This window comes from Chiloscyllium plagiosum, unplaced genomic scaffold (assembly GCF_037043375.1).
Source record: "Chiloscyllium plagiosum isolate Xiang-an unplaced genomic scaffold, Cpla_swu_hap1 HiC_scaffold_16, whole genome shotgun sequence".
NCBI lineage: Eukaryota > Metazoa > Chordata > Chondrichthyes > Orectolobiformes > Hemiscylliidae > Chiloscyllium > Chiloscyllium plagiosum.
In genome coordinates this window covers 72,593,248-72,619,713 of record NW_028270154.1, presented here as the reverse complement: position 1 = coordinate 72,619,713, position 26,466 = coordinate 72,593,248, and the positions used below count along the sequence as shown (strand labels likewise).

Below are 26,466 nucleotides of genomic sequence, written 5' to 3'. Positions count from 1 at the left end.
GTTTTGGGTTTGTGACAGCAGTGAGTGTATTCTCCTACTGTTCAGGGTCTATGACAGCAGTAAGTGTGTGTTTCTACTGTTCAGTGTCTGTGACAGCAGTGAATGTGTTATCTGCTGTTCAGAGTCTTTGACCGCAGTGAGTGTGTTTTGTTGCTGTTCAGGGTCTGTGACAGCAGTGAGTGCGTTCTACTGTTCATGGTCTGTGACAGCAGTGAATGTGTTCTACTGCTGTTCAGGGTGTGTGTCAGAAATGTGTGTGTTCTTCTACTGTTCAGTGTCTGTGACAGCAGTGAGTGTGTTCTCCTGCTGTTCAGGGTCTGTGACATTTGTGGGTGTGTTCTTCTAGTGTTTTGGGTTTGTGACAGTAGTGAGTGTATTCTCCTACTGTTCAGGGTCTATGACAGCAGTAAGTGTGTGTTTCTACTGTTCAGTGTCTGTGACAGCAGTGAATGTGTTATCTGCTGTTCAGAGTCTTTGACCGCAGTGAGTGTGTTTTGCTGCTGTTCAGTGTCTGTGACAGCAGTGAATGTGTTCTACTGTTCATGGTCTGTGACAGCAGTGAATGTGTTATCTGCTGTTCAGGATCTTTGACTGCAATTTGTGTTCCTACTGTTCAGGGTCTGTGATAGCAGTGTGTGCGTTCTCCTACTGTTCTGGTCTGAGACAGCAGACAGTTGTGTTTTCCTGCTGTTCAGGGTCTGTGACAGCAGGGAGTGTGTTCACCTGCGCATCAGGGTCTGTGACAGCTGTGAGTGTGTTTTCCTGGTGTTCAGGGTCTTTGACAGCACTGAGTGTGTTCTCCTAGTGTCCTGGGTTGGTGACATGAGTGAGTACATTCTCCGACTGTGCAGCATTTGTGACAGCTGTCAGTGAATTCTCCTACTGTTCAAGGTCTGTGAAGGCAGTGAGTGTGTTCTCCTGCTGTTCAGTGCTGTTGACAGTTGTGGGTGTTTTTTCCAAAGGTTCATGGTCTTTAACAGCACGGAGTGTGTTCTCCTAATGTCCATGGTTGGTGACAGGAATGGGTGCATTCTCCTACTGTTCAGGATCTGGGACAGCTGTGAATGTGCTCTCCTGCTGTTCAGAGTCTGTGAAAGCAATAAGTGCATTCGCCTACTGTTCAGGGTCTGTGACAGCGGTTTGTGCATTCTCCTACTGTTCAGGGACTGTGAAAGCATTGAGTGTGTTCTCCTGCTGTTCATGGACTGTGACAGCAGTGAGCATGTTATCCTTCTGTTCAGGGTCTTTGACCATAGAGAGTATGTTTTCCTGATGTTCAAGGTCTGTGAAAGCAGTGAGTGCACTTTCCTACTGTTCAGGGTCTGTGACAGCAGTGCATGTGTTCTCCTGCTGTTCAAGGTCTGTGACAGCGGTGAGTGTGTTTTCCTGCTGTCCAGGGTCTTTGGCAGCACTGAGTGTTTTCTATTGCCTGGGTTGGTGACATGGGTGAGGGCATTCTCCTACTGTGCAGGATCTGTGACAGCTGTGAGTGCGTTCTCCTACTGTTCAGGGTTTGTGAGAGCAGTGAGGTTGTTTTCCTCATGTTCAGGGTTTGTGACAGTAGTGAGTGTATTCTCCTACTGTTCAGGGTCTATGAGAGCAGTAAGTGTATGTTTCTACTGTTCAGTGTCTGTGACAGCAGTGAGTGTGTTCTCCTGCTGTTCAGGGTCTGTGACATTTGTGGGTGTGTTCTTCTAGTGTTTTGGGTTTGTGACAGTAGTGAGTGTATTCTCCTACTGTTCAGGGTCTATGACAGCAGTAAGTGTGTGTTTCTACTGTCCAGTGTCTGTGACAGCAGTGAATGTGTTATCTGCTGTTCAGAGTCTTTGACCGCAGTGAGTGTGTTTTGCTGCTGTTCAGTGTCTGTGACAGCAGTGAATGTGTTCTACTGTTCATGGTCTGTGACAGCAGTGAATGTGTTATCTGCTGTTCAGGATCTTTGACTGCAATTTGTGTTCCTACTGTTCAGGGTCTGTGATAGCAGTGTGTGTGTTCTCCTACTGTTCTGGTCTGAGACAGCAGACAGTTGTGTTTTCCTGCTGTTCAGGGTCTGTGACAGCAGGGAGTGTGTTCACCTGCGCATCAGGGTCTGTGACAGCTGTGAGTGTGTTTTCCTGGTGTTCAGGGTCTTTGACAGCACTGAGTGTGTTCTCCTAGTGTCCTGGGTTGGTGACATGAGTGAGTACATTCTCCGACTGTGCAGCATTTGTGACAGCTGTCAGTGAATTCTCCTACTGTTCAAGGTCTGTGAAGGCAGTGAGTGTGTTCTCCTGCTGTTCAGTGCTGTTGACAGTTGTGGGTGTTTTTTCCAAAGGTTCATGGTCTTTAACAGCACGGAGTGTGTTCTCCTAATGTCCATGGTTGGTGACAGGAATGGGTGCATTCTCCTACTGTTCAGGATCTGGGACAGCTGTGAATGTGCTCTCCTGCTGTTCAGAGTCTGTGAAAGCAATGAGTGCATTCGCCTACTGTTCAGGGTCTGTGACAGCGGTTTGTGCATTCTCCTACTGTTCAGGGACTGTGAAAGCATTGAGTGTGTTCTCCTACTGTTCAGGGTCTGTGACAATAATGACTGCATACTACTACTGTTCATGGTCTGTGACAGCGGTTTGTGCGTTCTCCTGCTGTTCATGGACTGTGACAGCAGTGAGCATGTTATCCTTCTGTTCAGGGTCTTTGACCATAGAGAGTATGTTTTCCTGGTGTTCAAGGTCTGTGAAAGCAGTGAGTGCACTTTCCTACTGTTCATGGACTGTGACAGCAGTGACTGTGTTCTCCTGCTGTTCATGGACTGTGACCGCAGTGAGTGTGTTCACCTGCACTTCAGGGTCTGTGACAGCAGTTAGTGTGTTTTCCTCCTGTTCAGGGTCTTTGACAGCACTGAGTGTGTCCTCCTAGTGTCTTGGGTTTGTGACATGAGTGAGTGCATTCTCCTAATATGCTAGATCTGGGACAGCTGTCAGTGTGTTCTCCTACTGTTCAGGGTCTGTGACAGCAGCGAGTGTGTTCTTCTGCTGTTCAGTGTTGTTGACAGCAGTGAGTGTTTTCTGAACGTTCAGGGTCTTTAACTGCACTGAGTGTGTTCTCTAGTGTCCAGGGTTGGTGACATGAGTGAGTGCATTCTCCTACTGTGCAGGATCTGTGACAGCAGTGAGATGGTTCTCCTCATGTTCAGGGTTTGTGACAGCAGTAAGTATATTCTCCTACTGTTCAGGGTCTATGATAGCAATAAGTGTGTGTTTCTACTGTTTAGGGTCTGTGACAGCAGTGGGTGTGTTCTTCTAGTGTTTTGGGTTTGTGACATCAGTGAGTGTATTCTCCTACTGTTCAGGTTCTGTAACAGCACTAAGTGTGTGTTTCTACTGTGCAGTGTCTGTGACAGCAGTGAGATGGTTCTCCTCATGTTCAGGGTTTGTGACAGCAGTAAGTATATTCTCCTACTGTTCAGGTTCTGTAACAGCACTAAGTGTGTGTTTCTACTGTGCAGTGTCTGTGACAGCAGTGAATGTGTTATTTGCTGTTCAGTGCCTTTGACCGCAGTGAGTGCTTTTTCCTGCTGTTCACAGTCTGTGCACAGCAGTGCTTGTGTTCTACTGCTGTTCGGGGTTGTGTCAGAAGTGTGTGTGTTCTCCTACCGTTCAGGTTTTGTATCAGCAATGAGTCCTTTCTCCTACTGTTCGGGGTCTGTGACTGCAGTGCGTGTGTTCTCTTGCTGTTCAGGGTTAGTGTCAGAAGTGAGTGTATTCTCCTACTGTTCAGAGTCTGTGAAAGCAGTGTGTGCATTCTCCTACTGTTCATGGCCTGTGGATTAGAGTGGTGCTGGAAAAGCACAGAAGTTCAGGCAGCGTCCGAGGAGCAGGAAATCAACATTTCGGGCAAAAGCCCTTCATCAGGAATAGAGGCGGAGTGCCTGAAGGGTGGAGAGATAAATGAGAGGAGGGTGTGGGGGGTGCGGGGGCGGGATTGGGGGGGTGTGGGGAGAAAGTAGCATAGAGTACAATATGTGAGTGGGGGTGGGGATGAAGGTGATAGGTCAGGGAGGAGGGTGGGGGAAGGTAGCAAAGAGTACAATGGGTGAATGGGGATGGGATGAAGGTGATAGGTCAGAGAGGAGAGTGGAGTGGACAGGTGGAAAGGAAGATAGGCAGGTAGGGCAAGTCATGGGGACAATGCTGAGCTGGTTCAGGACATGGTTGAAGAGCTTCAGGGCAGAGGAAATGACCTGGGAGTTATAGTGGGAGAGGGACTCCCTGAGATTCTTGTAGAGAGAGGAGGAAAGCATCTTCAAGGCAGGCATCCTTGCAAGAGGATTCGCAGTAGGATAAAATCAACTAGGTAAAAACAATGACTGCAGGTGCTGGAAACCAGATTCTGGATTAGAGTGGTGCTGGAAAAGCACAACAGTTCAGGCAGCATCCAAGGAGCAGGAAAATTGACATTTCGGGCAAAAGCCCTTCATCAGGAATAGAGGCAGAGTGCCTGAAGGGTGGAGAGATTCTCCCCACCCCCACTGAGTGTGTTCTCGTGTCCTGGGTTGGTGACATGAGTGAGTGCATTCAACTACTGTGCAGGGTCTGGGACAGCTATGAGTGTGTTCTCCTCGTGTTAAGGGTTGGTGACAGCAGTGAGTGTGTGTTTCTACTGTTCAGTGCCAGTGACAGCAGTGAGCATGTTATCCTGCTGTTCAGGGTCTTTGACGTAGAGAGTGTGTTTTCCTGATGTTCAGGGTCTGAAGCAGTGGATGCAGTTTCCTACTGTTCATGGTCTGTGACAGCAGTGAATGTGTTCTGCTACTGTTCAGGTTTTGTATCAGCAATGAGTCCTTTCTCCTGCTGTTCAGGGTCTGTGACAGCAGTGGGTGTGTTCTTCTAGAGTTATGGGTTTGTGACAGCAGTGTGTGCATTCTCCTACTGTTCAGTGCCTGTGACAGCAGTGAATGTGTTATCTGCTGTTCAGGGTCTTTGACCACAGTGAGTGTGTTCGCCTATTGTTCAGGGTCTGTGAAAGCAGTGTGTGCGTTCTCCTACTATTGGTGATCTGTGACAGCAGAGAGTGTGTTCTCTTCTTGTTCAAGGTCTGTGACAGCAGTGAGTGTGTTTTCCTGGTGTTCAGGGTCTTTGACAGCACTGAGTGTGTTCTCCTAGTGTCCTAGGTTGGTGACATGAGTGAGTGCATTCTCCTACTGTTCAGGGTCTGTGACAGCTGTGAGTGCATTCTCCTACTGTTCAGGGTCTGTGACAGCAGTGAGGTTGTTTTCCTCATGTTCAGGGTCTGTGTCAGTAGTAAGTGTGTTTTCCTGCTTTTTAGGTCAGTGACAGCAGTGAATGGGTTCTCCTACCGTTCAGGTTTTGTATCAGCAATGAGTCCTTTCTCCTACTGTTCGAGGTCTGTGACTGCAGTGCGTGTGTTCTCTTGCTGTTCAGGGTTTGTGTCAGAAATGAGTGTGTTCTCCTACTGTTTAGGGTCTGTGAAAGCAGTGTGTGCATTCTCCTACTGTTCATGGCCTGTGGATTAGAGTGGTGCTGGAAAAGCACAGAAGTTCAGGCAACATCCAAGGGGCAGAAAAATCGACCTTTCGGGCAAAAGCCCTTCATCAGGAATAGAGGCAGAGTGCCTGAAGGGTGGAGAGATAAATGAGAGGAAGGTGTGGGGGGAGGGGGGGGAGAACGTAGCATAGAGTACAATATGTGAGTGGGGGTGGGGATGAAGGTGATAGGTCAGGTAGGAGGGTGGGGGCAGGTAGCAAAGAGTACAATGGGTGAATGGGGATGGGATGAAGGTGATAGGTCAGAGAGGAGAGTGGAGTGGACAGGTGGAAAGGAAGATAGGCAGGTAGGGCAAGTCATGGGGACAGTGCTGAGCTGGTTCAGGACATGGTTGAAGAGCTTCAGGGCAGAGGAAATGACCTGGGAGTTGCAGTGGGAGAGGGACTCCCTGAGATTCTTGTAGATAGAGGAGGAAAGCGTCTTCAAGGCAGGCATCCTTGCAAGAGGATTCGCAGTAGGAAAAAATCACAACTACTTGCAGATATCAACACCTACCAAATGAAGGAATTTGACCCCACACCACAACTCACCAACAGGATAAATAACACACTAAGGAATCTCCAAAAAAACGGACAGATAACCAGAGCTGACCTACAAAGAATGAAACCGGAAAGCAACAACACCCTCAGATTCTATGGATTACCTAAAGTGCACAAACCAGACATCCCACTCAGACCCATAGTATCACTACCAGGGACACCATCATACAAACTGGCCAAAGAACTACAACAGAAACTGAAACACCTGGTCAGCGGATCCAGACACTCTATACAATCAACACAGGAATTCTTGGACATCATCAGAAACATACACATAGACAAAGAAGAAACCATGATATCATTCGACGTGACGGCACTGTTCACTTCGATTGACAAAGCCCTAGCCAGAGAAACAATAGCCAACCTACTGGACATACAGAACAGAAAACAGGACGCTGAACCTATCAACAAAGACGGCATATTTAAACTACTGGACTTGTGCCTCACAACACACTTCACATTCAACAACCAGATATACGAACAAATCAACGGAACACCCATGTGATCACCAATCTCGGGACTCATAGCAGAGGCAGTTATGCAAAGGTTAGAACAAACAGTCCTACCACAAATTCAACCCAAATTCTGGGTCAGATATGTCGATGACACGTTTGTAATCATTAAAAACACGGAAATAGAAAAAACACACCGGATCATCAACGCCACACTCACAGGAATCCGATTCACGAGAGAAGAAGAAAAGGACAACCAACTCCCATTCCTAGACGTGATGGTACAGAGAACACCGAACGGAGAATTCACTACAAGGGTATACAGGAAAGCCACACACACAGACCAAGTCCTAAACGATGAAAGTAACCACCCCAACACATACAAATGAAGCTGCATCAGGACATTATTCAAAAGGGCCACAACACACTGCAGTACACCAGAACTGCAAAAAGAAGAAGAGGAACACCTATACAAGGTATTCGCCAAAAACGGATACCCGCGCAACTTCATCAACAGATGCCTAAGAGAAAGACCACGGAACGAGGACATACCACAACCAAAAGGACTAGCCACACTACCATACATCAGGAGCATCTCAGAACTGACAGCCAGACTACTGCGACCCCTAGGACTCATAACGGCACACAAACCAACAGCCACGCTCAGACAACAACTCACCAGAACGAAGGACCCGATACCCAACATGAGAAAACTAATGTAGTGTACAAAATACCATGCAAGGACTGCACAAAACACTATATAGGACAAACAGGTAGACAGCTAACAATCCGCATACATGAACATCAACTAGCCACAAAACGACACGACCAGCTATCCTTAGTAGCCACACACGCAGACAACAAGCAACATGAATTCGACTGGGACAACACTACTATCATAGGGCAAGCCAGACAGAGAACAGCCAGGGAATTCCTAGAGGCATGGCATTCATCCACAAACTCCATCAACAAACACATCGACCTGGACCCAATATACCAACGACTACAGCGGACAGCTGAAACCGACAACCGGAAGCGGCAGGGACAGACCACTATAAACACCGGAGGAAACATCAAAGAAGCGCTTCGCAGGAGGCTCCCAAGCACTGATGATGTCGCCTAGCCAGGGGACGAAATGTTTGCAACAAAAACTTCCAGCTCGGGGAACAGAACCACAACAACGAGCACCCGAGCTACAAATCTTCGCACAAACTTTGAGGATAAAATCAACTAGGTAAAAACAATGACTGCAGATGCTGGAAACCAGATTCTGGATTAGAGTGGTGCTGGAAAAGCACAGCAGTTCAGGCTGCATCCAAGGAGCAGGAAAATCGACGTTTCGGGCAAAAGCCCTTCATCAGGAATAGAGGCAGAGTGCCTGAAGGGTGGAGAGATTCTCCCCACCCCCACTGAGTGTGTTCTAATGTCCTGGGTTGGTGACATGAGTGAGTGCATTCTCCTACTGTGCAGGATCTGGGACAACTGTGAGTGTGTTCTCCTGCTGTTCAGTGTCTGTGACAGCAGCAAGTGTATTCTCCTACTGTTCAGGGTCTATGACAGCAGTAAGTGTGTGTTTCTACTCTTCAGTGTCTGTGACAGCAGTGAATGTGTTATTTGCTGTTCAGTGTCTTTGACCGCAGTGAGTGCGTTTTCCTGATTTTCAGGGTCTGTGACAGCAGTCAGTGTGTTTTCCTGCTGTCCAGAGTCTTTGACAGCACTGAGTGTGTTCAAGTGTCCTGGGTTGGTGACATGAGTAAGTGCATTCTCCTACTGTGCAGGATCTGGGACAACTGTGAGTGCGTTCTCTTGCTGTTCATAGTCTTTGACAGCTGTGAGTGCGTTCTCCTACTGTTCATAGTCTATGACAGCAAATGAGATTGTTCTCCTCATGTTCAGGCTTTGTGACAGCAGTAAGTGTATTCTCCTACTGTTCAGGGACTATAACAGCAGTAAGTGTATTCTCCTACTGTTCAGGGACTATAACAGCAGTAAGTGTGTTCTCCTGCTGTTCAGGGTCTGTCATAGCAGTGTGTGCGTTCTCCTACTGTTCATGGTCTGTGACAGCAGAGAGTGTGTTTTCCGGCTGTCCAGGGTCTTTGACAGCACTGAGTGTGTTCTAGTGTCCTGCGTTGGTGACATGAGTAAGTGCATTCTCCCACTGTGCAGGATCTGGGACAACTGTGAGTGCATTCTCCTGCTGTTCATAGTCTGTGACAGCAGTGAGGTTGTTCTCCTCATGTTCAGGGTTTGTGACAGCAGTAAGTGTATTCTCCTACTTTTCAGGGACTATGACAGCAGTAAGTGTGTGTTTCTACTGTTCAGGGTCTGTGACAGCAGTGGGTGTGTTCTTCTAATGTTCTGGGTTTGTGACAGCAGTGAGTGTATTCTCCTACTGTTCAGGGACTATGACAGCAGTAAGTGTGTGTTTCTATTGTTTAGTGTCTGTGACAGCAGTGAATGTGTTATCCTACTGTTCAGTGTCTGTGACAGCAGTGAGTGTGTTTTCCTGCTGTTCAGGATCTTTGACAGCACTGAGTGCATTCTCCAAGTGTCCTGGGTTGGTGACATGAGTGAGTGCATTTTCCTACTGTGCAGGATCTGGGACAGCAGTGAGTGTGCTCTCCTTCTGTTCAGAGTCTGTGACAGCTGTGAATGTGTTCTCCAACTGTTCAGGATATGGGACAGCAGTGAGTGTTTTTTTCCGAAGTTTCATGGTCTTTAACAGCATGAAGTGTGTTCTCTTAGTGTCCATGGTAGGTGACAGGAATGGGTGCGTTTTCCTACTGTTCAGGATCTGGGACAGCTGTGAGTGTGTTATCTGCTGTTCAGGGTCTTCGACCGCAGTGAGTGTGCTCTCCTTCTGTTCAGAGTCTGTGACAGCAGTGAGTGTGTGTGTTTCATCTGTTCAGGTTCTGTGACAGCAGTGAGTGCATTCTCCTACTGTTCAGGGTCTGTGACAGCAGTAAGTGTGTGTTTTTACTGTTCACTGTCTGTGACAGCAGTGAATGTGTTATCTGCTGTTCAGGGTCTTTGCCCGCAGTGAGGGTGTTTTCCTGCTGTTCAGGGTCTGTGACAGCATTGAGTGCACTTTCCAACTGTTCAGGGTCTGTAACAGCAGTGAATGTGTTCTCCTACTGTTCAGGGTCTGTGACAGCAGTGAGTGTGTATTTCTACTGTTCAGTTTCATTGACAGCAGTGAGCATGTTATCCAGCTGTTCAGCGTCTTTGACCGTACAGAGTGTGTGTCCCTGCTTTTCAGGGTCTGTGAATGCAGTGAGTGCACTTTCCTACTGTTCATGGTCTGTGACAGCAGTGAATGTGTTCTCCTACTGTTCAGGTTCTATATCGGCAATGAGTGCGTCCCCCTACAGTTCAGGGTCTGTGACAGCAGTGTGTGTATTCTCCTGCTGTTCAGGGTTTGTGTCAGAAGTGAGTGTGTTCTCCTCCTGTTCAGGGTCTGTGATAGCAGTGTGCGCGTTCTCCTACTGTTCATGGTCTGTGATAGCAGTGCGTGTGTTTTCCTGCTGTTCAGGGACTGTGACAGCAGAGAGTTTGTTCACCTGCTGTTCAGGGTCTGTGACAGCAATGAGTGTGTTCACCTGCCTATTAAGGTTATTAAGGTTTGTGACAGCAGTGAGTCGTGAGTTCATGGAATGCCCTGCCAGTAGCAGTGGTGGACTCTCCCTCATTATGGGCATTTAAGCGGGCATTGGATAGGCATATGGAGGATAGTGGGCTAGTGTAGGTTAGGTGGGCTTGGATCGGCGCAACATCGAGGGCCGAAGGGCCTGTACTGCACTGTATTCTTCTATGTTCTATGTTCTATGTTCTATGGTATCTGCTGTTCATGGTCTGTGACAGCAGTGAATGTGTTCTCCTACTGTTCAGGGTCTGTGACAGCTGTATGTTCTCTTGCTGTTCAGGGTCTGTGATAGCAGTGAGTGTGTTATCCCGTTGTTCAGGGTCTTTGACTTTAGTGAGTGTGTTATCCTGCTGTCCAGGTTCTTTGACAGTCATGAGTGTGTTTCCTGCTGTGCAGTGTCAGTGACAGCAGTGAGTGTGTTTTCCTGCTGTTCAGGATCTGTGAAAGCAGTGAGTGCACTTTCCTACTGTTCATGGTATGTGACAGCAGTGAATGTGTTCTCCTACTGTTCAAGTTCTGTATCGGCAATGAATGCATTCTCCCACTGCTCAGGGTCTGTGACAGCAGTGCGTGTGTTCTCCTGCTGTACAGGGTTTGTGTCAGAAGTGAGGGTGTTCTCCTACTATTCAGGGTCTGTGACAGCAGTGAGTGTGTCTTCCTACTGATCAGGGTCTGTGACACCACTGAGTGCGTTCTCCTTCTCTTCTGGGTCTGTAAGAACTGTGAGTGTGTTTTCCCACTGTTCAGGTCTTTGGGAGCGGTGAGTTTGTTGTCTGCAGTTGAGGGTCTGTGATAGCAGTGAGCATGTTCTCCTACTGTTCAGGGTCTGTGACAGCAGTGAGTGTGTTCTCCAACTGTTCAGGGTCTGTGACAGCAGTGACTGTGTTCTCCTACTGTTTGGGCCTGTGGGAGCACTGAGTGTATTGTCAGGCTGTTCAGGGTCTATGACAGCAGTGAGTGCATTCTCCTACTGCTCAGGTCTTTGGGAAAAGTATGTGTGTTGTCCTGCTGTTCAGCTTCTGTGACCGCAGTGAGTGTGTTCTCCTGTTGTTCAGGGTCTGTGACCGCAGTGAGTGTGTTCTCCTGTTGTTCAGGGTCTGTGAAAGCAGTGAGTGTGTTGTCCTACTTTTCAGGGTCTGTGACAGCAGTGAGAGTGTTTTCCTTCTGTTCATGTTCTGTGACAGCACTGTTTGCAATCCTCTGCTCTTCAGCATCTGTGACAACAGTGAGTGTGTTATCCTGTTGTTCAGGGTCTGTGACACATGTGGGTGTGTTCTCCTGCTGTTTGGGGTCTGTGGAAGTGGTGAGTGTGTTGTCCTGCTGTTCAAAGTTTGTGACAGCAATGAGTGTGTTCTCTTGCATTTCAGGGTTTTTGGCAGCAGTGAGTGTCTTCTTCTTTTCAGGGTATGTGACAGCAGTGAGTGCATTCTCCTACTGTTCAGGGTCTGTGACCGCAGTGATTACCATCTTCTGCTCTTCAGGGACTGTGACAGCAGAGTGTCTGTTCTCCTCCTGTTCAGGGTCTGTGACAACAGTGAGTGTGTTCTGCTTTTCAAGGTCTGTGGCGGTAATGAGTGCTTACTCCAAGTGTTCAGAGTCTTTGACAGCAGTGAGGATTTTCTCCTGCTGATCAGGTTCTGTGAGAGCTGTGAGTGGATTCTCCTTTTGTGACAACAGTGATTGTGTTTTCCTGCTGTTCAGGGTAAGTGGAAGCAGTGAATGGGTTCTCCGAATGTTCAGGATCTGTGACAGCAGTGAGTGTGTTTTCCTGGTGTTCAGGGTCTTTGACAGCACTAAGTGTGTTTTCCTAGTGTCCTGGGTTGGTGACATCAGTGAGTGCATTCTCCTACTGTGCCAGATCTGGAACAGCAGCGAGTGTGTTCTCCTGCTGTTCAGGATCTGTGACAGCATCGAGTGTGTTCTCCTGCTGTTCAGGGTCTGTGACAGCAGCGAGTGTGTTCTTCTGCTGTTCAGTGTTGTTGACAGCAGTGAGTGTGTTTTCGGAAAATTCAGGGTCTTTAACAGCATTGAGTGTTTTCTCTAGTGTCCAGGGTTGGTGACAGGAATGGGTGCTTTCTCCTACTGTTCAGGGTCTGTGATGGCAGTGTGTGTGTTCTACTGTTCAGGTTTTGTATTAGCAATGAGTCCTTTCTCCTACTGTTCTGGGCCCGTGACAGCAGTGCATGTGTTCTACTGCTGTTCATGGTTTGTGTCAGAAGTGCGTGTGTTCTCCTGCTGTTCAGGAGCTGTGACAGCTGTGAGTGCATTCTCCTACTGTTCAGGGTCTGTGACAGCAGTGGGTGTGCCCTCCTGCTTTTCAGGGTCTGTGACAGCAGTGAGAGTGTTCTCTGACTGTTCCCGGTCTGTGACACCACAGAGTGCGTTCTCCTTCTCTTCTGAGTCTGTGAGAACTGTGAGTGCGTTTTCCCACTGTTCAGGTCTTTGGGAGCGGTGAGTTTGTTGTCTGCAGTTGAGGGTCTGTGATAGCAGTGAGCATGTTCTCCTACTGTTCAGGGTCTGTGACAGCAGTGAGTGTGTTCTCCGACTGTTCAGGGTCTGTGACAGCAGTGAGTGTGTTCTCCGACTGTTCAGGGTCTGTGACAGCAGTGACTGTGTTCTCCTACTGTTTGGGCCTGTGGGAGGACTGAGTGTATTGTCAGGCTGTTCAGGGTCTATGACAGCAGTGAGTGCATTCTCCTATTGCTCAGGTCTTTGGGAAAAGTATGTGTGTTGTCCTCCTGTTCAGGTTCTGTGACCACAGTGAGTGTGTTCTCCTGTTGTTCAGGGTCTGTGACCGCAGTGAGTGTGTTCTCCTGTTGTTCAGGGTCTGTGAAAGCAGTGAGTGTGTACTCCAACTGATCAGGTTCTGTGACTGCAGTGAGAGTGTTCTCCTGTTGTTCAGGGTCTGTGACAGCAGTGAGTGTATTCTCTGACTGTTCAGAGTCTGTGACAGCAGTGAGTGTGTACTCCAACTGATCAGGGTCTGTGACAGCAGTGAGTGTATTCTCTGACTGTTCAGAGTCTGTGACAGCAGTGAGGGTGTTCTCCCACTGTTCAGGCCATTGGGAGCAGTGAGTGTGTTGGCCTGTTGTTCCGCATCTGTGACAGTACTGAGTGCGTTCTCCTACTGTTCAGGGATTGTGACAGCAGTGAGTGTGTTCTCCTACTCTTCAGGGTGTGTGACAGCAATGTGTGTGTTCTCCTCCTGCTAAGGGTCTTGACAGCAGTGAGTGCATTGTCCTACTGTCCAGAGTCGGTGACAGCAGTGAGTGTACTCTCTGACTGATCAGGGTCTGTGAACGCAGTGATTGCGAACTTCTGCTGTTAAGGCTCTGTGAGAGCAGTGTGAGTGTTCTCCTGCTATGGCCTGGTGTTGTGTGATTTTTAACTTCAGTATGTTTGTACCTAAGATGGCACTGTCATGTAGTGACTGTAAACTTTTCACTGTACTCATCTGAGTGCATCTGACAGTAAAGCTAATTGAATTGAATTGAATTGAAGACCTTAGGATAAAGCCCATCAAGATTCGGGCATTTTTCAACCCACAGCTCCAACAGATTACTCAGTATCACTTCTCTCGTGATTGTGATTTTCCTGAGTTCCTCCCTTCCATATCCTGGTTTGTCATTGATGTTACATATCCTCAATGGTGAAGACTAATGCAAAATACCTATTCAATTCACCTGCCATTTCCTTATATTCTTTAATTATTTTTCCAGTTTTACTCTCCTGAGGACCAATTCTCATTTTGTTAACTATTTGCTTCTTTAAATTTTTATAGAAACTGTTGCTATCTGTTTTTATATTTATGGTCAGCATTCTTTGTGTTCCAATTATTCCTTTTCTCATCTGCCACCTGTCTTCACACAGCTCTATGCTTTTTGCTTGAGTTTGATGTCATCTTTAGTATTTCTCATTAACCAGAGATGTCTCTTTAGAAATCGTCTACTTGTTGGAATTTTGTGTATTCCAGAATATTTCCTGTCTGCCACTACATCTCTATTGATGTATCCTCTAACCTAATTTCTCAATTCACAACAGCCTGGTCTGCTGTAATGTCCTCATAACTGCCCTTATTTAAACTTTTAAAAATAGTCTTGAACCTACTCCTATCTCTGTCAACCTGAATGTAAAATGGAATCATGTAACGGTCACTGTTATTGAGGAATGTCTTCACTATGAGACTAATAATAAAGTAATCCTCTCTCATTGCACATCACTAAAGTCAGCATCGCCTTCTCCCTGTCAGCTCCATGATATACTGTTCCAAGTAACTGGCCCAAAAATATTCTATGAACTCCACACTGAGGCTACCTTCCCCGATCTACACTGGGGAGACAGGCCGCCTACTTGCGGAACGTTTCAGGGAACACCTCTGGGACACCCGCACCAACCAACCCAACCGCCCCGTAGCCAAATACTTTAACTCCGCCAATGACATGCAGATCCTTGGCCTCCTCCATCGCCGGACCTTGGCCACACAACACCTGGAGGAAGAGCGCCTCATCTTCCGCCTAGGAACCCTCCAACCACAAGGGATGAATGTAAATTTCTCCAGCTTCCTCATTTCCCCTCCCCCCACCTTATCTCAGTCCCGGATTCAGCACCGCCCTCTTGACCTGCAATCTTCTTCCCAACCTCTCCGCCCCCACCCCCTCTCCAGCCTATCCCCCTCACCCTCACCTCCTTCCGCCTATCGTATTCCCAGCGACCCTCCCCCAAATTCCGACCCCCCCCCCCCCCTACCTTTTACCTCAGCCCGCTTGGCACACCAGCCTCATTCCTGAAGAAGGGCTTATGCCCAAAATGTCGATTCTCCTGCTCCTCGGATGCTGCCTGGCCTGCTGTGTTTTTCCAGCACCATACTTTTCAACTCTGGTCTCCAGCATCTGCAGTCCTCAATTTCCCCAATCTGATTTCCAGTTTATATGTAGATTGAGTTCTCTGACAAGTTTTTGTTATTTCTTCCTTTATACCTCACCTGACTGTGTGATTAGTGTTCAGGAACCGATGCACCGTTCCCATCAGTGTCTTCTCGCCTTTGCCCTTTCTTCATTTCCATTCTGGTGGTGCAATGCAAGTGTCTCCAGCTGTGGACTAGTGGACCCAGATTCTAGTTTAAAAAGTGTGGTGTTGGAAAAGCACAGCAAGGTCAGGCAACATCTGAGTTCATCACGAATGAAGACCTTATGCCCGAAACGTCGACTCTCCTGCTCCTCGTTTGCTTCCTGACCTGTTGGGCTTTTCCAGCTCTACATTTCTTGATTCTGATCTCCAACACCACCAGTCCTCACTTTGACCCAGATCCTAGACTGACCTCATCCAAATGCCTGTCCTCGGATGCTGCCTGAACTGCTGTGCTCTTCCAGCACCACTAATCCAGAATCCATCATCCAGATGATTGTCAATAATATGTTTGAATGTGGACTTTAAGGGCTAAAGGCCTGTCGATCTCTACTGATACCCAAAATGTTTCCACATCTGGGTTTCCTCAACTTAGATTGTCCCTCTCTAATGTGCTAATACCATCATTAACTAACAAAGGCACCCATCTACTTTACCTTAATTTCTTGTTATTCCTAAATACTCTGTGGTCTTCAAGATTCAGGTCTCAATCCAGGTCATCCTGCATCCATATCTCTGGAATGCTAATCGTATCATACTTGTTCATTTCTATCTGTGCGCTCAGTTCATCTGTTTTGTTTCAAATACAACATACATTCATATACCTTTCATATCTTTACTTTCTTTGTAAATTTTTGCCTTATCTGTTGGTTGACACCTGGATTTATGCTTTCATAGAATCCCTACAGTGTGGAAAAGGCCATTTGGCCCAACAAGTCCACACTGATCTGCCGAAGAGTATCCCACCCAGACTTACTTCCTCACCCTATCAGTCTACACTTCCCCTGACTAATGCACTTAGCCTACTCATCCTTGAACAACTATGGGCGACTTAGCATGGCCTATTCACCTGACCTGCATATCTTTGGATTGTGGGAGGAAACCGCAACACCAGGAAGAAACCCACACAGACCCGAGGAGGATGTGCAAACAGACAGTCGCCTGAGGCTGAAATCAAACCTGAGTCCCTGGCGCTGTGAGGCAGCAAGTGCTAACCACTGAGCCATCGTGCTGCCCTACTTTCTATCCCTTCCTGCTGCAGTCTGTTTATCATTCCCCACGTTAGTGCCTTTCTCTTTCATCTTCATTCTACTCTCTGATTTACCACATCTTCCCAAATTTGATCCCCTTTCCACCGTAAGCATTCTCTCCACATTCTGAATTATGTGGTTATCAAGAACACTTGACCCTTCAAGGCTCCAATGATCCCACTTTCCCCAGTTCAGGTACCAGAGCCCCTAAAAACCAGAACTCAGTTCTCCCAGGCCAGCCTTTGAGCCATGTATACATCTCACGAATTGATTTGCCTTGAGCCAATTTGCACATGGCAGAGGTAGTAATTATGGCCTCTGAGGTTCCACTGTTTAATTTGGTGCCTATCACATCACGCTGACTGTGTTCTTTCTTCTTCTTCTTCTTCTTCTGCCCATGTCATTGGTACCTTCTTGAACCACATTAGATCCTAACCTTCCCCTTCCCTCTCCAGCCCTGAGCAATTATCCCAATCTCTGGCACCTGCAAGGCAACACAACTGTCTGGACTCCTGCTTTTTGCTGCAGAGAATGAGAAAATCCCTCTCACGATACTGTACCCTACGACTGCTACACCGAATCTGACTTCCCGTTCTTGAGTGGCTTCCTTGATCATGGTGCAATTGGTCAGTTAGCTCAGCCACCCTGCAATTCTCACTCTCATCCAGATGAACTAAATCTGTTGGACAGTAGCAAAAGCTGAGGGTCCTGGTCTCCTGCTTTCAGCTGTCTTGCTTGCAGTCACACTCTCCCTGGATGTGAATCTCTCTGTGTGTGACTCCTTGTGCAAGTCTCACTTTTCTCCCTGTATTGTATATCATGTATTAATGTGTATATTTCTCTGCGCTTTCTTGTGTCCTTGTTCATTTCTACATGACCCTGAATAGTTCCATGTTTATCTGTCTGTATGTTTCCCTCTATGTATGTGTTTGACCCTCTGTATTGTGTCCCTCTATGTGTGCGTGCCTCAGGCTGTGCATCTTGGTTTGTGTGTCACTCTGCACGTGTGTCTTTGTATGTGTGTGTGGGGTGTGTGTGTCTTTGTATATGTGTGTGTGTGTCTTTGTATATGTGCGTATGTGTGTCTTTGTATATGTATGTGTGTGTGCGTGTGTGTGTGTCTTTGTATATGTGTGTGTGTCTTTGTATGTGTGTGTCTTGTATATGTGTGTGTGTGTGTGTCCCTCTGTATGTTTGCACCATAGGATGTGCGTGCACCTCTGTGTATGTATCCCTCTGTGTGTTCCTCTCTCTGCATCTATCACACTGTGTGTGTGACCCTTTCTGTGCCTTTGCATATGTGTGTGTCTGTCTTTGTATATATGTGTGTGTCTTTGAATATGTGTGTGTGTGTCTTTGTTTATATGTGTGTGTGTCTTTGTATATGTGTGTGTCTTTGTATATGTGTGTGTGTCTTTGTACATGTGTGTCTTTGTTTATATGTGTGTGTGTCTTTGTATGTGTGTGTGTCTTTGTATATGTGTGTGTGTGCGCGTGTGTGTCCCTCTGTATGTTTGCACCACAGTCCCTCTGCGTGTTCTTCTCTCTGCATCTATCAAACTGTGTGTGGCCCTGCTTCTGGCTGTCCCTCTCTGTGTTGATCCCTCTGTGTGTGCCTCTGTGAGTATCCTTCTGTGTGTTTATGCCCATCTGTGACTGCCCCTCTATGTGTGTGTCCCATTATGCGTGTATATGTCCCCATATGTGTATGTGTACTTTAGTGACTGTGGTCATCTGTATCTGTCCCGTTGTGTGTGTGTAGGTGTGTGTGTGTGTGTGTCTGAGTATACATGTTTATATGTTTCCCACTTGGTGAGTTTCTGTCTGTGTGCCCCTCTTTGTGTGTGTGTGTGTGTCTGTCTGTCTGCCTGCCTGTCAGTTTGTCTTTCTATCTGAATTTATGTACGATATGCTCACTGGTCTGTGTTCCATGGTTTGGATATCTTGTGGGATTGAGTCAATCCTGATGCCGGTGGATGTATATAGTTTTTGTCCTGGGGCAGGGTTCTCCCTTCAGGATTTATTTCATTGGTCTACGCTGCGTAATAATGAATTAATAAAAATGCACAATGTCAACAATTCCTTGAAGATGTGCCACGCAGCATAATGCAGTCTCAGTAAAACCAGGTCCCAGAGGTTCACTTATAAACAACTTTATGGCTTTGGATTGTGTTGCTTGATGCTCATCATTATTTATTGAAAATCTATCAACCTCAAGCTCAAAGCCTATCAACAGTGACCCCAGATTATTACACAACTGGTCAGGAAAGTAACAGGAAAAAGATTTTCAAAAAACTTCAAACTTCATTTGCTTCATTTTTTATTCACCAGGATTTGAATCTTATGAGGGCCTTGACATAGATTACATGGATCACGGTACTGCTGCAGTTTGGTCTTCTCGTTCACACGTGGCAATGCTGCATCAGCTGCATCTCTATGCCAAACGTGGCCTGATCAGTTTGGAGGCCTGATAAACATTGAACATGTCGAGGTCAATTCCGTAGAATCCCAACAGTGTGGAACCAAGCCATTCAGCCCATCAAGTCCACACTGACCCTTCCAAAAGCATCCTAGCCCCCACCCTGTGATGTGGCACTGCTGGCGAGGCCAGCAATTATTGCCTGTCCCTAGTTGGTTTTGGGAAGGTGATGGTGAGCTGCCTTCTTTGAACCACTGCCATAGGGGCATCCACAGCATTGTTCAGGAAGAGATTAAATCTGACAATTAAGCCTGTTGTGGAGATGTGATAAAACTGAATGGTTTCCTCGAGCACTTCAGAAGGCAGGCAGGAACCAAACCTGAAGGTTTGAGACTGGAGTCACACACAGGCTCAGGATGTTCTAAAACATTCTGATACTTGTTTAGTCACTTTTTATATGCATCAGCCAGTTTGTACGCAACAAGATCCCACGGAAAGCACTGTGAAATGACCAGCGAATTGATCTGCTCTCTGATATTGATTGTAGGATAAAAATTGACCAGGGTATCAGGAGAGCTGCTCCACACTTAATTAAGTAGAAGTAGGATCCTCCCATTCACTTGTGAGTGCAGACCTCAACTTAGTACCTCATCTGACAGTTAGCACCTCCAATAGAGGAGCACTTCCTCAACGTTAAAACAGATTGATACTTGGGGAAGCCAGCTGTGTGCACACTAATTGCTGTGTGTCTTGCATCACAATCTGACTGTATTAGAAGAAAGTGCCTGATTGGTCGTAAAGCATTTTGGTAAATCCTGACAGCCTGAAAGGTACAGCATAAAGGCAAGCTTTTACTTTTTAACTGGTCAAAGTATTGATACTAGTGGGGGATGTTTGCTGATTGTGTATCACTCGCCTCAGAGATTTGAGTGAGCCTTGTTCAATGAGACAAAGAGGACAAGAGTTATTCAGCTAATGGAAGGTATTGGGTGGGGGGGGGGAGCGTGGTGAGGACACCAATGCCAAAAGTCACTGCAGTAAATGGTGAACAGTACTGTCCAAGTGGTCTTACAGAGACACGGAGGAGAAAGTGAGGTCAGCAAATGCTGGATAGTCAGTCGAATTGTGTGGTGCTGGAAAAGCACAGTAGGTCAGGCAGCACTCGAGGAGCAGGAGAGTAAATGTTTCGGGCATAAGCCCATAGACAGCCTACTATATACCCATGATTTGGAGATGCCGGTGTTGGACTGGGGTGTACAAAGTTAAAAATCACACAACACCAGGTTATAGTCCAACAGGTTTAATTGGAAGCACACTAGCTTTCAGAGCATCGCTCCTTCATCAGGTGATAGTGGAGGGCTCAATCCTAACACACAGAATTTATAGCAAAAAATTACAGTGTGATGTAACTGAAATTATACCTTGAAAAATTGATTGTTAAGTCTTTCATCTGTTTGAATACCATGAAAGTTTCATTTCTTTCATGTGTAAATCACAAAACCTTTTTTTAAAAGTTGCATTCTCAGGTTAACTGTTAACAATAGTGATAACTGGGCAATATGTTGAAGGTGTTAGCCCCCTGTGTTCTCTGTCTATGCCACGATGTTTAGATTGATTCTAATCTAAAAAGTGAGATAACGGAGTTTTACATGAATTCATGCAGTTTTTGAGCAAAGTACAATGTAACGCTGCAAGTACAAATTCACCCCACAAAATATATGTGTGCATGTGGGTCTTTGTCTGTCTGTGTGTGTGTGTCTGTCTGGGTTGGGGGTTGTGAGTGTGAGAAAGTGTATGTGTGTGTGTAGTGAGTATAGAGTGTCTTAAGTCTGTGAGGGGGTGCATGTGAGAGTGTGGGAGTGTGTGTGTCTATAAGGGTGTGTGTGGGTGTCTATGTGCGCGTCTGTGTATATGTGTGTCCGTGTGTATGTGTGTATAGGAGTGCCTGTGTGTGTGTGAGAGTGTATGTGTGGAGAATTATCTGTGTGTGTGTATAGTGTAATGGTGGTCACCTGTAATGTGACATGAACCCAAGGTCCCGGTTGAGGCCCTCCCTATGGGTACCGAACTTAGCTATCAGCCTCTGCTTGGCCACCTTTTGCTGCTGCCTGTCCTGAAGTCTGCCTTGGAGGATGGTCACCTGAAGCTCTGAGGTCGAATGCCCTTGACAATTGAAGTGTTCCCCAACTGGGAGGGAACCCTCCTGTCTGTTGATTGTTGTGCGGTGCCTATTCATCCGTTGTCGTAGCCTTTGCTCGGTTTCCCCGATGTACCATGCCTCCGGGCATCCTTGGCTCCAATGTATAAGATAGACAACATTCCTTTCCCTATGTCTTCAGTAGGAGTGACTGAAAGCTACTAGGAGCAAAGTCCATTGTGTCAGTAAGAGCTGGACTCGATTTAGAGACCCCCTTTGTTCCCCTTCATGCTCAATGAAAAGCAAGACTGAAATGTGTCGAGTCAGTCTGAATGGTTATGGTGGCTCTTTCCCATCAGTGCATAAATATTGACAGTAGCATACAGATAGTGTACAACCTAAACATTACTGAAAGGAGCCATTAAGTCACACTTGCACTCATCAGGACAAAGGTGAAAAAAAACAAATTGAAGGGGAGCACCAATTTATACAGCATGAGAAGAGGGTTGGACCATGGTTGGTTTGGAGGTGCAGCTCAATCTTTCTGGCCATTCCTGCTGCCTTTGCCAGGAATAGACCCAAATCAGTCAGAGTTCATTTGCCTGGACTGAGTTGATCAGCTAAGATTGAGCTTTAACAGCTTCAGCTGCAACTCTATGCCAACCGTGCTCTGATCAGTTTTGAGGCCTGATAAACATTGAACATGTCAAGGTCAGTTCTGTAGAATCCCGACAGTGTGGAAGCAAGTCATTCGGCCCATTGAGTCCACATTGACCCTCCAAAAAGCATCCCACCTGGTGTTGTGAGGCAGCAGTGCTAACCACTGAGCAAACGTGCTGCCCCAGGGTCCCACAGTGTACTCAGGAGAAAGGGGATCAGATTTAACTGTGGGTGAGGAACATAAATGTTGCATTGTTTAGAATATAGAGCATTGTAAAGAAAATCTTACTTATTCTGTTTCAATTGATTCTTGTAAGGTTTTTAACCCAGTGCCTTAGGAGACCTTTCTGAAGGGGGTTGAAGCATGAGGAGGCCATCATTGAAGCTTGCATTGATCTGGGCTAAATACTGCAGTGCTACTGTCAGAAATAATACTGAACCCCATTAATAAACAAATAATAACAGGGAGATTAAAAACTTCTGATCCATTCAACCTACCCGACTCTGCTGTGATACCTTGGGAGTCACAATATCTCCACTCTCTGCTGCATCCAAACTGTGTGTTCAGCATAGAGATACCTAAAGAAACCAGAAAATCCCAGGCAAATTTGAGGAAGTTGCTCTCCAAACCCTTTCGTCAATGAAATTGAAACTAGTCCAGACCACTCCAGCTCTGATCATTATTGAAGGACCGTGCCGTTTCATAGAGGTGATCTACCCATAGTCAGAAAGTGATCCACTATTCACTGTCGATAGATGTAAAGGTGGAAAGGCGCAGCAAGTCAGACAGCATCTGAAGAGCAGGAAAGTCAACGTTTCGGGCCGGAACCCTTCATAGAATCACTACAGTGTGGAAACAGGTCCTTCAGCCCAATAAGTCCACACCTACCTACCGAAGAGTAACCCTCCCAGACCCATCCCCCTACCCTATTATTACCCCTGACTAATGCACCTAACCTATACATCCCTGAACAATATGGGACAATTTAGCATGGCCAATTCACCCTCACCTGCATATCTTTCGAACGTGGGAGGAAATGGCCTGTTTCCACACTGTCGGGATTCTATGAAACTGGAGCACCCAGAGGAAACCCACACAGACAAGGGGAGAATGTGCACAGTCACCCGAGGCTGGAATCGAACCCGGGGCCCTGGTGCTGTGAGGCAGCAGTGCTAACCACTGAGCCATCATACTGCCTTTTGTCAGGACTCTATTCACTATTCACTGCCTGACCATGTAGCCTGTTTCAGAGATCCACTGTGCTCCGGGAAGAAATTATCCAAATGCATCAGCGAGATCCAGCTTATACCATTTAAATTGGTCACATAAAAGCAGAAAGTAGTGGTGACATAGAGTGTAGTGATAATCTCACACGGGTCTAGTAACCCAGACCATCAGTCTAATGATCTGGAGATGTTGGTTCATGGCAGATTGTGAACTTAGAATTCACTGCAAAAAAGGTCCAGAATTGATTGGTGAGGACTGGTGTGTTCCAGTGGTAGTGTCCATCCCACTGAGCCAGGAAACCCAGGTTCAAGTCTCACCTGCTGCAGAGCTGTGTAATAACATCTCTGAACAGTCTGATTAGAATTTTTAAGAAAGCAGAAACAGCTGAAGAACCCCTGCAGTTCCATGGAGAGCAAACCAGCATTCATACTTGAAATTCCTCAGAACCACCCCCTCCCCCACCACTGCAAATTGTCTAGCAGGGGTTTGAGTGGGGGGATCTTGGTGGGCAACATGCCTGCCTGCTTCCATTGGAAGCTCAGCAGCCAAACCCTGCTGGACTGGTTGTTAGTAGGTGGGTGGGAGGGGGATCTGCAGTCAGCATTGTAGTGAAGCAGTCTGGGAGGGGGATCTGCAGTCAGCATCGCAGTGAAGCAGTCTGGGAGGGGGATCTGCAGTCAGCATCGCAGTGAAGCAGTCTGGGAGGGTGATCTGCAGTCAGCATCGCAGTGAAGCAGTCGGAGGGGGATCTGCAGTCAGCATCGCAGTGAAGCAGTCTGGGAGAGGGATCTGCAGTCAGCATCGCAGTGAAGCAGCCTGGGAGGGGGATCTGCAGTCAGCATAACAGTGATGCAGTCTGGGAGAGGGATCTGCAGTCAGCATCGCAGTGAAGCAGTCTGGAAGGGTGATCTGCAGTCAGCATAGCAGTGATGCAGTCTGGGAGGGTGATCTGCAGTCAGCATTGCAGTGATGCAGTCTGGGAGAGGGATCTGCAGTCAGCATCGCAGTGAAGCAGTCTGGGAGGGGATCTGCAGTCAGCATCACAGTGAAGCAGTCTGGGAGGGGGATCTGCAGTCAGCATCACAGTGAAGCAGCCTGGGAGGGTGATCTGCAGTCAGCATCGCAGTGAAGCAGCCTGGGAGGGTGATCTGCAGTCAGCATCGCAGTGAAGCAGTCTAGGAAGAGTAACCTGTAGTCAGCATCGCAGTAAAGCAGCCTGGGAGGGTGATCTGCAGTCAGCATTGCAGTGATGCAGTCTGAGAGGGGGATCTGAATTAGAATATTAGAATACATTACAGTGTGGAAACAGGCCCTTCGGCCCAACAAGTCCACACCGACCCGCCGAAGCGTAACCCACCCATGCCCCTACATTTACCCCTTACCTAACACTACGGGCAATTTAGCATGGCCAGTTCACCTGACCTGCACATCTTTGGACTGTGGGAGGAAACCGGAGCACCCGGAGGAAACCCACACAGACATGGGGAGAACGTGCAAACTCCACACAGTCAGTCACCTGAGGCGGGAATTGAACCTGGGTCTCTGGCGCTGTGAGGCAGCAGTGCTAACCACTGTGCCACAGTGCCGCCCACCATCTGCAGTCAACATCGCAGTGAAGCAGTCTGGGAAGGGGATCTGCAGTCAGCATTGTAGTGAAGCAGTCTTGGAGGGGGATCTGCAGTCAGCATTGCAGTGAAGCAGTCTGGGAGGGGGATCTGCAGTCAGCATCGCAGTGAAGCAGTCTGGGAGGGTGATCTGCAGTCAGCATCGCAGTGAAGCAGTCTAGGAAGGGGATCTGCAGTCAGCATCGCAGTGAAGCAGTGTGGGAGGGGGATCTGCAGTCAGCATCGCAGTGAAGCAGCCTGGGAGGGGGATCTGCAGTCAGCATCGCAGTGAAGCAGTCTAGGAAGGGGATCTGCAGTCAGCATCGCAGTGAAGCAGTGTGGGAGGGGGATCTGCAGTCAGCATCGCAGTGAAGCAGTCTAGGAAGGGGATCTGCAGTCAGCATCGCAGTGAAGCAGTGTGGGAGGGGGATCTGCAGTCAGCATCGCAGTGAAGCAGCCTGGGAGGGGGATCTGCAGTCAGCATCGCAGTGAAGCAGTCTAGGAAGAACAAAGAGAGTGAATCTGGGTAGATGTGGAGGAGAAGCATTCTGACAAAAATACTATAATTCGTTAACATTTCAGGTAATCATCAATAAGGACAAAGATCGACTGGAAATAAAGCAATTGTGGAAGGTCAATTTTCATATGATAAAACATGATCCAGCCAAAATGCCCTCGTTGGACTAATGAAGCAGAAATATGAAAATCAAGGTTTCCTTTTCTCCCCTTCAATCAGATTTCTCCACAGAAGAAAACTCAACTTTATATTTTATTCTCCTCACAACAGAAGGTTTCTGGTGATGAGAATACTGAAACAACAATTAGCAAGCATGTTTGGTAACTGTCCCAGTTTTGCACCTCCTCCTGAATCTTATCTCACTGGGGATCGAGACCATAAGTGCCAACTAAAATAATTAAAGACTTTAATCATTGGGAGGTTGCTTGTTGGAAATCTTCTGCATTCATTTCCCTTCCTTTGCTCATTTCTTCCTTGTATCTGAAGCCTTACCATTGAAAAAATGTTTCAATAAAGAACGAGATGCCAGATAAGTCAGTGCCAAGAATCAGCAGCATTTATTCCTGGAATAAATCAATTAAATGTTCAGTTATGGATCTGGCACTCATTAACTGCTCTGATTTCATGGCTCATAAACACACAGGCAATGTCATTGTATAATTCATTCTCCAGCAAAACAATGAAGGCCAAACAGAGGCAAGATCAGTAACTGCATCAGTGCTATTTACACAGTTAATGTTCCACATACTCATTAATTCTCTCTAAACTGATCATCGCTTCACTCCCACAGGGTTGATTTAAACTCATGTTCGCATTGAATCTGCTTCATGATCCCAAATCCTCCATTAAACATCACTCAAGTATTGCCTAGACACTGCGCTCGAGGTGGGACTGACCAGAACTGGAAACTACTCAGTTTGTTGTTGACTAAGCTGGACTAACACCTCAGCATTTGATTAGTCACTTTACAGACTTCTGGGGTCAACAGTTAATTCAAGTTCTTGAGACTCTAATTTCTGTTTAGTTTCCTTTTCTTTACAGACTGTTAGCTTTGGCTTTGGTTTTGGAGAGCGTGAATTTATCAGTCTGTCAATTGCACCTCCTGTGCACACATTACTTCATCTCATTATCACTTGCTTTGCTGCTGCACAACCAACTCTTGTTATTTAATGCCTTATATCACAAACCTGTCCTTTTGCTGATTCTCATCCCCTTTCTTCTTCCTAACCCTGACTCAATCTCATTTGGAAGGTGAAAGCTAATTGCCCTGAAACATTAACTCTCTTTGTCTCTCTCCATAGATGCTGTCAGACTTGCTGTTTCTCAAGCACTTGCTATTTTTATTTCCAGTTCTCAGCATCAGCAGCAATATCCTGCTTTGTCATCAATTTTTCTTTTGGTGTGAACACTTGCAGGGTTTGCTGTGCTTGACCCTATTGATCATTGGCTTCAGAAAGGTTCCTTACTTTATTGGAAGTTCATCCTCAAGTATTTCCAGCAGCAATCATGCAGAATAAGTATTGTACCTTCATCCTGCACTTTTATACTTGTCTGCTTTAAATCTCA

General features: G+C 46.9%; 1 protein-coding gene and 1 long non-coding RNA gene across 3 annotated transcripts in view; both read left to right on the top strand.

Annotated features, from left to right (window-relative positions):
• Nucleotides 1-26,466, top strand: part of LOC122556773 (A-type potassium channel modulatory protein KCNIP1-like) — a 626,836-nt gene that overhangs the window by 160,628 nt on the left and 439,742 nt on the right. The window lies entirely within an intron of this gene.
• On the top strand, nucleotides 1,442-25,438 carry LOC148147573 (uncharacterized). 2 transcript variants are annotated; one of them, XR_015759677.1, is made up of 2 exons: nucleotides 1,442-1,485; nucleotides 24,966-25,438. It is a non-coding gene; the product is annotated as an uncharacterized LOC148147573 (long non-coding RNA). The 2 variants fall into 2 exon arrangements; XR_015759678.1 differs by lacking the exon at nucleotides 1,442-1,485 and adding an exon at nucleotides 1,523-1,602.